The sequence below is a fragment of the Castor canadensis genome, chromosome 4 (genome assembly GCF_047511655.1).
Source record: "Castor canadensis chromosome 4, mCasCan1.hap1v2, whole genome shotgun sequence".
Taxonomy (NCBI): domain Eukaryota; kingdom Metazoa; phylum Chordata; class Mammalia; order Rodentia; family Castoridae; genus Castor; species Castor canadensis.
Genome location: NC_133389.1, coordinates 133,833,798 through 133,845,896, shown reverse-complemented (window position 1 = coordinate 133,845,896; position 12,099 = coordinate 133,833,798). Strand labels below are relative to the sequence as shown.

The 12,099-nt window shown below is 39.1% G+C and overlaps 1 long non-coding RNA gene across 1 annotated transcript; it reads right to left on the bottom strand.

Moving 5' to 3' along the window:
* Window positions 1-2,849: 2,849 nt before the first annotated feature.
* Window positions 2,850-11,043, bottom strand: LOC141422600 (uncharacterized). Its single transcript, XR_012447280.1, has 3 exons — window positions 10,910-11,043; window positions 6,210-6,277; window positions 2,850-4,477 (listed from the first exon to the last, which is right to left on the bottom strand). It is a non-coding gene; the product is annotated as an uncharacterized lncRNA (long non-coding RNA).
* Between the last annotated feature and the right edge of the window lie 1,056 nt (window positions 11,044-12,099).

The following is a 12,099-nucleotide window of genomic DNA, read 5'->3' as shown; positions in this document are numbered from 1 at the left end:
ATCAATGAAAGAGATGAGATGAAAATTCAATACCACCAGTGAGCTCTCTAGGTGACAATAACCAATAGGAAATGAATGTGAGATATATCTATCTATATAGAAGAGAAGGGAGAGGGGAGAACCTGTGTGAGAGGTATTATTTCAATCAAAAGGGTCTTTTGTCTTAATCCACCTGGGCCGGTATAACAAAAGTATCATAAATTGGGTGGCTTGTAAACAACAGAAATTTGTTTCTTATAGTTCTAGAGTTGGGAAAATACAAAATCAATGTGCCAGCAGACTTGCTGGTGCCTGGCAAAGGCCTGTTACAGAAGGATATTCTCTCTCTCTCTCTCTCCTCTCTCTCTTTTTCTCTCTTGGCAGTACTAGGGTTTGAACTCAGGGCCTCATACTTTCTAGGCAGGAGCCACACCTCTAGCCCATTTTGGATTTTATTTTTCAGATAGGGTCTCATGATTTTGCAGGGCTGTCCTTGGACTGTGATCCTCCTATTGTTGTGAGGTATGGGGTGGAGGTGAACTGCTCCAGGGGTTCTTGTCTTCACTGGGTTTAGGAATAAGCTCACAAGACACACACAGTACACACACAGGTAGATTTATTAGAAAAAGAAAATGCTGCAGCTGGAGCAGTATAGCAGAGCCAGAAACCAGTGGCTCCCTGTTGAAGTCAAGGCTGGGACTTTTTATGGAAGCTTTCACTCTGAGTTAGGGTAAGAGTTAAGTGGATTCTTTCCACTGGTCATGGATTTGCACGTGGACTCTCTTCCATGAGCTGGTCTGTTTGCCTTTTATGGGGGGGATAACCTTACAGCATCCTGTCTATCAGCCCCATGGCAGATTTATGAGGCCATGTATCTCCTCAGGGTACAGGAATGCAGATTTATGAGGCCATGTATCTCCTCAGGGTGCAGGGCTCATAGTGCTCTCCATGGGGGATGGGGTACTGACTCACTCATCTGTTTCTTAGGTTCTCAGACCCAACCTAGTAGCTAGGCATGTACCACTGCATCCAGCCCTTCTGGGCTCTTTCTTACAAGGACACTAAGAACATTCAGGAGGACTCTACCTTGTTGACCTAATCACTCCCAAAGTCCCACCTTCTAATATCTCCATGTTGGGGTCAGATTTTAACACATGAATTTTAGGGGCATACAATCATTCAGACCATAGCAATTTTACTAAGATGAAGCATCTAGTGAGAAAAACAGTGTATAGAGGACATAACCCAAAGGTGTGCAACATTTTTATTGCTGGTAGAAGAGGTTTCAAGAAGAAGAGAGTTAGGATGGTACAGGAAGAGCTAGAGGGATGTAGTCTTCTGAATACTAAGAGAAGAGATAACTTCAAAAAGTAAAGAACAACCCACAGTAAGAAATACAGCACAGGCCCAGCAAGATTAAGACTGAAAGCATGCATTGGACTTAGCAATTGCTAAGGCATTGGTGACCTAGGGTTAGTGATGACATAAGAGTAATGGAAGCCAGATATAAGAACAGAGGAGGAAATGGAAAGGCATTTATTTATTTATTTATTTAGAAAATATAAATCTGTAACAGTATTGTAGGGAAATCAGTTGGAAAGGGGCATTTGCTTATGGACTGTGAAATGAGATTCACTTGAGCACATTGGTAATTGAGAGGAGCATAGAAAGATACAGTTGAGAGCACATACAAGGATACATTTCCTGTTCTTACTGGGGTCTGAACTCAGGCCTCACACTTGCTAAGCAGGTGCTCTACCACCTGAGTCATGCTTCTGGCCCTTTTCGTTTTAGTTATTTTTCAGATACAGTCTCACATTTTTACCCGTGGACAGCCCCAGGCCTCAGTCTTCCTACTGATAGCCCCCATGCAGCTGAGGTGACAGGCACATGCCATCATACTCAGCTTATTTGTTGAGATCAGTCTCACCAACTTTTTGTCCCGCGGTGACTTTCTCAACCACAATCCAACCCATCTCTGCCTCCTGAGTAGCTGGGCTTACAAGCATTAGCTCAGCCCTTTCATCTAAAATCCTAATTCCCTACCACCAAATCTTTAGTCTATATGCATTGAATTTGCTCTAATTGGGCTTTTTCTGACTTTTCCAGCTAACATTTCTGCTTGTACCCCAATAAGCTATGAACACAAGCAACATAATGGAGAAGAAAATAGGAGTGTAGAAGTCAAGGTCCTGAAAAGTTCAGACTGGATAACCACTTTTTGAAGGGGTCCAGGTTGGTCCATCAGATTCTCAATAACAAAGCCAAGTTGGCTGTATTCTGTTAAAATGTAACAAAAGTGCAATCTCAAATACTAAACAACAAAACCCTAAAAAACCAAGTGTTATAAAGCATATACTTGGTCTAGTTTAAGGCTTATTACTTCCCATAGTATGTAAATAGTGACATGAAAGCAATAACTTAATTTTATTTCCCAGCAGGAGGTGACACCTAACAATTACTGTTTGGCTGGACACCTTTGAGTATCCTCCCCCGTGAACACCCAAAGGTGGTGAAATCAAATGTGTCAAATGTGTCTGACAACACCCTGGGTGTATAGCACTGTCTATGGCTGACCTAGTAGTAGTTCAGCTCAGTTTTAGGTGGCAGATTCTTCTTAATTATTACTATGACAGAAATGCCAGGGCAAAATCAACACAGGAAGAAAACATTTTTGCTGATTATTTGTTACCTCTGTTATTTCATATGTTGTGTATAATTATTTAGAAGTAAATCTGTATATTAGATATCCTTTTATGAGCTGCTTTAAATTCTTTTGAGGAAAAGACAGTATACTCATCAATTTTTATAAAAAAGCAACAATGCTCAGATTTGAATACAGAAATTTATTTATTACAAATTCAGGGAAAAATTGGAATGCAATTAGCCAACTGAAGAGAATGCATAAAGCTGGAAATGCCAAGTTTTCCTGCCGGTTTCTAGAATAAGTGGCAGTACTTGGATTATTCTTTTGATTTTGAAAACCAGAATTAACTGTCCTAGACAAATTGTTGAAGATGAATTTAGACTGAGTGAAGACCACATCAAATGCATATCTATGAACATTAACACATCAGCTAACCTCCTTGTATTTCCTTCAGCTCTTTTTTATTGCGGGGCGGGGGGTGGGGGAGCAATACTGAAGTTTAAATTCAGGGCTTTGCATTTGCCAGACAGGTACTCTATCACTTGAACCATGTTCCCAACCCATTTGGATTTGGTTATTTGAGATAGGGTCTCATTTTATGCCCGGGTCAGCCTGAACCACAATCATCCTATTTATGCTTCCCTGAGTAGCTGGGAAGACAGGTGCGCATCTCAGTGCCCGGTCACAGGTCGAGATGGAGTCTTGTGAAACGTTCACAAAGCTGACCTTGAACTGCAGTCCTCCTGAGTAGCCAGGATTATAGACATGAGCCATGTGAGCCATAGTGTCCAGCACTTCCTTCAATTCTTTACATTTATAACTAGTTATGGTATGGAGGCATCCAGCCTCCTTCCTGACAATCTGCTCACCTACTATTTAATAACTACCCTTGACATTAACCATGATTTCTAGGAAGTTGTGATTTATAAGTCAGTTGGTAAGATGTCTTTACTCAGAATCCTCAAGAAAACTGAGGAAATACTTTCAGGTTAACTTGCTGAGAAATATTTGACTTGCTTGCTAGAGTCCAGGAAATACGGCTAAGTTAAGATGCTTAATGTATCTCTCATAGGCTGCCAGCTTCCTAACTGACAATGGTAGCTGAGGTCCAGAATAGCATCTCAAATATGTGTAATATTTTCTAAAGCTTATTCCTAGATTCTTAGAGACTTACCCATTTTTGCATTCAGTATTAGAGCTACTTTGATTTTTAAAAATCACGTAAGAAATAAAACACTGGTTTTACAATAAGCCATACATATTTTTTTTTGTACTGGATATCAAACCCAGGGTTTTGCACATGCTAGGCAATCACTCTACCACTGAGCTATGCCCCTAGCCTAACCACATTCATTTTTTGTTTGAGAAAAAAAAGCTAATCAGTAAATAATAGCTGACTAAGAAAAGATGACAATGACTGTACTTACTTATTGACAAAATAAGAATCAGTGGCACTGGATGACCTCATTTATTACTTTTTCAGAGCACTATAAATATGTCCAAGATATAAGACTTGAATCTAAAATTCATAACACTTAAGCTTTAATTTTAAATATGATCTAGAATAGTACAAGCTATTCCTTCCAGTACTAAGATGGTAAGTTTTTGGAAATAGGGATATTTTTCTGCATTTCCGAAATCTACTTATACATTGACTAGTCCAATGATTGGTATTAGTAATTAATTTGTAGGTGCTAACTTCAAACATTTTTACATTTTAAAATTGTACTGGAAATGTTATTGATTAAAGTCAGAGAGAAGTAGAAAACAAATGACCACTTTTCTGAGAAGTTGTTCTTCTTGATGGTTCCTTCCTCATGAGGAAAAGGAGAAAAATCTTCAACTAAGTACCTGGAAAAGAAAAGTTGATGTATTTTTTAAATCTAAATTTGGATTCCAAACATTTATTAAGGAACTTGTGTGCTAAATGCATTGCCTGTACCAATATACTGATACCTACAGCCTACCTGGCATGGAATTAATAGGCCAACACACACACAAACACCTGGTTATATGTTACTGACTGCCATTTTCAAATCATCTTAATCAATTATCTGCCTCCACGCTACTGCATACCTTTGTCCCTCTCTTAAGCAATGTTTAATTCCCTCTTCAGTCCTTGAGTTTGGTGATACCTCTCTCCACCTGAGGGGTCTTCAAATTCAAGTCATGAGTATAATGTACCTGATCAAAATATGGAGCTAGGACAGGAGAAACTGTATAATTGGCTGAATATAGCAAAGGTTTTTTTTTTTCAAACACTCAAATTGAATAACACATAGTAGAATGAAAAATCTGATCTTTGTTCACACTATTGTTTCCAAAAATGTGAAATTTCACTACAGTGCCAAACCATACAATGACTAACCAGAGAAGCCTATAAAACATGACAGATCCTGTGGGATTAGGTAACAATGAAAGCCTAAAAGCCTTGTCAGGTGTGTCCTAAAGGCCTCTTGCCATCAACCACTTAGACCTGTTATTAAAGACCAGCACAGACAATCATAGCATTGAAGGTCTTTTATTTCTTTAAAGAACTTCTTTATTACTTAAGAAATGCTGTACTATATTCTTCCACATTGAAGAGTAGAAGGAACTGCACAAATAGAAAGAAAGGCCTTCAGTGGCTCTCCTTAATACTCTATCTAATATCTGTAAAAAGCACTTTTTAATGCAAGAAAGCATGTGGGAGCCTTGAAGGAACAGGATGCCCACAAAAATCTTGCAGTTGTCCCTTTGAAACTGGGAGACATAGATTTTGAGCACAAAACCTTCACTATATCTGAAGGATGACCTAGTAGCTTCAGAAGCATAGGAAGATATTTTTATGCTGTTGTCTAGAAACCATTAATAGAAGGAAGCTGTAGAGTACGGATAATGATATTCCTAAATTTGCTTTCTCATAGAACCTAAGACAAGTTATTTAACTCTAATAGCTCTTAATTATCTCATCCCCAAATCAAGATATTTACATCCTCTCCCTCTGCTACAGATCAATTAGATAACCAATTGAAAAGGTATCATAATCGCTTCTCAGCCTTTGGCTAAGATCAAGTTAAGAGGTATCATGATACATCTTTCACAGACATAAAGACTATGTATGGTCTATTTCTAAAAGGCTTTGCCTCTTTTTCTTTCTGGATGGTCCTAGCTTTCTTGCACACATCAAATGTTGAATTTGAGCTGACTTATTCTCCCAGAGTGGTATAATGGATTTCTCTGCAGGCTTACTGTCAGACTGCTCCCTTAGGTAGCAGATCAAGTCCCTGGGACAGCATGAGTTTATAAATAGTATAATGATGGCATTCTTTGGGTTAGTTCAAAAGGTGCAGTCAAGCATTTATCCACACATGGTCTAGTGACATTATTAGTTATGACTGGAAGAATAAAACTAACACTGGTTTAAAATATTGCTTCCTTCAAATCCTTGCATTTTTACTGGGGAAAGGAACAGAAGTGAGATAGAACTGAGTTTGAGGTGAAAACTAACAAAATTGTGATATCCTTTGGAAGAGGAAATACTTGTCATAAGTTATACTTAAATACCTGGATCTGGCCAGGTTCAAATCTTAATCATACACACCTCATTAGCTCTGTAGCTCTTCTGGTTCTCAGGTCCTCAGCTCTGCAGTGAGATAATGATAATAGCTCCTAAGGTCAGAGTTGAGAGATAAGAGAGAATCAAATACTTGGCACGTGAACCGTGAGCAGTAACTAAAGGCTGTAATGAGGGCAATTTTGTTTTACGTTTATGATATCCTGTTAGTTATTGCAGATGAGGGAGACAGAGTTGTTTACAAGTACTGTGGTTGGATGTGAAGTGCTAGGGAATTGAAGCCAGTGAAAAGGAAGCAGAAAGATGCAAAAGGAAAACTAAGATTAAAAATGACAAGTAATAAATTGTGAGGAAATGTCCATATTAAACCTTGGCCTCCAGGAATCTCAAATACTTGACTGCATCTTACTCTCATCTGGAGATCAGTGAAAACAAGGGATGTCGCCTAAACTCTCAAGTGGCTGACCCCTAAACTCACACTTGTGAGAGAGTATACATCTGGAAAATAACATGGTTCTTGCCTACATAAGGCTTTTACTGTTCACAGTCAATAAAGCACTTTAAAAGAAATTCAGCATATAAAATCATCTTCACTGTGGCCACTATGCTCATGGTCCTTGTTACTGTGTACTTCGTTTTTTACAATACTTTTCACAGGACAATATTATTATAATACTTTCAAACTCTTCCTGTTAATTACTGCTTATTCCTTTCCAATTAAGATCTGCTAGCCGAGAAAATCTCACCCAGCCCTGGATTTCTTCTAGAATATTTTGATGAATCATGAATCACTATGATTCATCACAATGCCACCTGTTGCGGGACCAGCAGTGTCACAAGAAACAGGCTAGGTCAATGCCCAGGAAAGAACCACATGCACCTCTGCCAGCAGCAGCTTCCTCTGAGCTGCAGCCACAGCACCTGTGTGCTCACAGACTCCTTCACAGGACACGCCCTTTCCACAACATGGAGTTCAGCAACCAATAGAAAAGATAAAGGTTGCAAGGAGGCCTGCCTCGGTGGTCTCCTCCTGCGTGTACCTTGACATTCCCAGGAGACATGACGCATGCATGGCTTTGTTACCAAGGACCACAGTCCCCATGCGACGCTGGCATCAGATCCAGCTTTGTGCAGGCCTGCAGGCTGAGCTCTCGCCCTCAGTCCCTTTTCTGTATGACCCTGAGCAAACTAACCAGAAAGCTGGGCGTCTGCTCCTGGGAAACAACAGTGATCACTGTTGAAAGGAGCTTGCCTGCAAATGACTCTAATCTTTACTAGCCTATAAGGGCCTGGCCCCTCTCATTGGTCTTTGTCCTACTCCCTCCAGGGGATAATGCAGCCATTCTTTTCCTTTTGATGTCAAGGCCTTTCTTGCTGCAGTCCTCTTTTGATCAGCCACACTTGGTACACAATGAACTTTCTCCTCTGCCCTCAAAGTACAAGGTTGCCAAACTAGCATCTGCACAGTAGTACAAGGAATGCAATTTCCTATGCTAAAAGAAACAAAACTAAACTAAAAGCCCTAGAAATAAGACTATCTTGTGTCTATGTGCGTTTTCAGAACACACACACACACACACACACACACACATAGGTTCCTAAGGAGGAGTTGCCAGGCATTTCTTGAGCTATTCATTACTATGACAAATGTTATCCCCCAAGTTGCTTATCAGCTGTCACCCATATCCAAAGGCAAATGAAAGAAGTTGTTTTGATGTAAGACTTTGGTTCACATACAACAATAAAAATAGTTGAGGAAAGATGAATCTGTCACTTTTTAAGTTTCCTCTATAGTTTTTCCCACAATCTTGCTCTACTTAATTTGTAAATACCAGATCAAAACCTTGCTTGTCTGAAAGCTCTTTTAATCCACTCTATGCTTTTACTCTAAAGAGCCATACTGGAACACCAGCCCTGTGGGGGCTATCCTTCACCATCCAGCCCCCTGGAGTAACTAGTTGCTGAGAGCAAAAAACTGAAAATAGATACAGGTACAATCACCCTGCCTAAAAGTTAACAAACAAGATATTTTGTTACAGCTGTTTTTCTTAATCATTTGGATAATTGTAATAGTTTTCTGATTGACATTGCCAGTAGAGAATGGGCTCATATCCCTGCAAATTTCTTTTATAAAAATCTGAAAAGTCAAGAAGTAAAGCATGCTGCTCCAATTAGCCTAAATTTGCCATTAATCTAAAACAGAATTTTCAAAAGAAAAATAAAATCAATGCTTATTACTTTAGAATCCAAGCCCTTAGAAAAAAGAAAAAAAGGTTTTCTTCTAGCTGACAGGTAACCAAAACCTTAACATTCTCATTCAAGGTCATTGCAAGGTCATGGTCTGTGTTGTCCTCATGCGGTAATTGCAAAATAGACTGGTGTGCGGGGAGATGGTGAAAGATGAGAGGAATAAAATTTCATTACTGTTATCCAGTCATCTCCTGCCCACCTGCTGGAGGTCAAGAGGGGACAGAGAGGAAATACTCACCTGCACCAGGGAAAGGAGGGAGTTTCCTCAAAACACAGGAATGTGTATATTGGCTAAGGAACACCCACTCTGTTATATGCTAGTGATTGCTCAATTTGTTTACATGGTAACTCACTTATTTAGACGTGTGCTGTTTGTTCTTCTTCAGTGAAGATAGATGATCCAGCAGTGCAAATCTTTGTTTCTTATGAGCTCATCTGCTCCTGCCTTCTGGGCCACACCTGTAATTTTAATTATGGCCCACTAGCTGCTGCAATCCTTTCTGCTGAAACCAACTGTGAGTTCACAAGCTGAGTTACTCAGCAAAGAGAAGATGCCTGAACTGATAGGATCAGTTTCATTAGTTCCTTTCGTTGGTTATTCTGGCTGCAGTTAACCTTTTATTAAGATGGAGGTGCTTAACATTTTTCAGTAACACGGAGGCATCCTTGCATTTTCAAAGGAACTGTGACGTTAGTGACAGACTGGGACATTCTGAACAAGCATAATGAGGCGAGGCTTTTTGAAAGAGAGCCAATACTGAGATAAAAGTGTTGCTGAAGTCATACTTCAGGTATCCCATAGATGAAGGAAGGAGAATCCATGTAGAATCACTGCAAGTAAACTGTGGTCTTAGGAAGTCATTAATTTGGTTTTATTTTGACTGTATCTTTCTTAGGAGGTAACTATATGTCTCAGCACTAAACAGACTCTGTGCTGCTACAATAACTTAGCATTCATTATAAGTACTCCATCCTTAAGAAGGAGCAGCCTGATGGTTTTACAAATCCACTGTCATGTAGATGAAAAAAATTGACACAGATCTTTTTTGTTCCAATTATACTGAGACTTAATTCTAAAGTTACGGAGTTCCCTTCCTCTTAAAAAAGCATTGTTTCTTTTTTGATATAATGTTCTTTCTTGGAAGCATGATAACAACAAATTTGTGATTACTGGGTTTGTATGCAGTTTATATTGTAACTTCACTTTTTTTCCAGCCTCCATATAGGTGGAGAGTTTTTTTTTTAAATCCACATACAGCAGATCAATTCTCCACCAACCCCACCAAGGTTTCATTTCTAGCATCTGAGCCTAAATATTACAGCCTTCAATTGGTCTATTGTATTTCAGTTAGACAAAGAATTTAGTCAACTGCAGTGGCATTTCAGCTTTTTATCTTGCTGCAAATTACTAGTTGGATCATGGGATTTTTGTCCTCTGGAATACAAGTACAATAGAGCTTGGGAAAATAGAAGAGACAAAATTGAAACAAATAAGGATAAATTCAAATAAACAGATTATTTTTCCTTAGGGCTTGGCTACTAAGGTGACATACACTAATTTTCTTTTTCTTTAAAAAGCCCCCTTCAGTACAAGAATGAATTCAATTGGCTTTTAGGCTAATTAGAGCAATATGGTTTACTTCTTGACTTCTAGATTTTTATTAAGGCAATTTAGAAGGTTTTTACATAAAACAAATGGAAACAAATAAGAAACATAATTGAAACAAATAATGATTAATTCTATTTTATCAGTAAGCACATATTATGTTATGAAAAAGGCTTCTGGATAAAATGAGTATATTTCACAAAATATATATTCACAAAAGAAAAATATATGTTTTAAGCAAGGTCTGCAAGTCACTGAGGGAGAAACCCAGAATTTTATAATTAGCCATCAATATTACCTCAGACTGTGATTCTCAGAGTCTCTCCACTGGACAAGCAGCATCAGCATCACTTGGGCGCCTGAGAGAAATGCTCTTTCTCAGGCTACACTCAGGAACTCTGGGGCCACTGATTTATCATCTGTGTTTTAATAAGGCCTTAGGCAATTCTCTTGCCTACTCAAGTTCAAGAACCACTGGCTTAGATCTAACCTATTAGTCTCCAGGTTCGTGTCCCAAAAATCATTCTCCACAATTTCCAGAATGTCCCTTAAAAGTACCGATTGAATTATGCCACCCCCTTCCTTAAAACTCATTCTTAGTTCCCCAATGCTGTTGAGTCAGGATACCATAGCATTTAAGGCTCTTTGTTCACTGTTTCTTGATTAGCTCTACAACTCCTTGTCTCCCCACTCCCCTGATTCACCCTCCCTCACCCACCAGCCCATGTTCACACACAAGTGCATCCACTCACAACTCCACACTTACAAAGCCCTAGTCATTTTGAGTTCCTCTCATTCTGCAGAAGTCTGAGTCTCCTTCTCCCCCCTCCTGAAATGCCTCTTTCTCTTGTTTCTCATCCATTCCTCTTACCTCTCTTCATCTGGTAACTCATTTTTCTCCTTCCAGGATACCTGTCCTTTTTCACTCATCTCCAGAAAGTTTTACCTGAGTGCCTCCACCTTTGGCCAGGCTCCCATTCCAGGTGTTGCCACAGAACACTCTGCACACCACCCAATTAATGATTAATATCAGGTAACAATTAGTTACTTATCTTTCTCGCCCTACTAAACCATAAGCATCATATGCTAAGATTTTACTAAAATATACCATACTGTATAGTTTAGAAAAAAAAATTCAGCATTAATACTGATGCAAGTGTATCAGCAGTACGCTGATGCAAGTCGCTGTTAAGAGCAGAACATATGAACACTTTAAATTTTCTTAATTTTTTTCCTTTCTAAAAATTGAACATAGTGTTACCATCATGGATTTAAAATATCCAGATGATTTTGTAGTATACAAGTACTATATATACATAGGATTCAGGGTGGGAAAATCTGGCAAACATTTCCAATGCTGACTCACTCTTCCTACTGTAAGAAAAATGATCTTTTCTATTAAAGTATATGTCACACTCTTAGATTGCTTAAAATTCCTCAGGTCACTATCTTAGGTGATTCGCATTGTTTAAAAGGTTCCTGTTTCTTCTTCTGGATTCTTGTATAGCCCCATTGCCTGTGAAAAGTGCCCACCAAATTGTGTGCCCTAACCCATCCCCCAAGCCTTTTAGCCAATCGAGAAAGACTGTGAACCTTTGATATGGACAAATCCCAGGTGAGGGGCAGGTACAACTGCGTCAGGAATATAAGGAGGAGCCACTGTCTGCTCAATTGGAGTGAGCACATGCTTGCACCCTTTTGATCAAAAGAAATTGCCTTGTCAAGATTTTCTCTGTCTCTCTTGTGTCTGTTTTGGGCACCGGAGGGTCTTTAATTCCAGCACTATTTACCTAATTTGTGGTCAACACTTAATCTTACTCGGCATCCTTAGGCTTAATCTAAGCATTAAGTCTGCCTTCACTGCTCAGTCAATGCTTTGTGAGGCAGAGTGAGAAAAGAGATCTTCTTAGAATGGAATTGACTTTCAGTTGTCCTTAGATGATTGCATTAGAGAAGTTATAAAAATGAAGGATTCAATGAACTAGGTCCATAGGTATGAAGCTCAATTAGCCCTTTTTACTGAGGTCCTTGCTAGATATGACATGTTTTTTAAAATTCTCA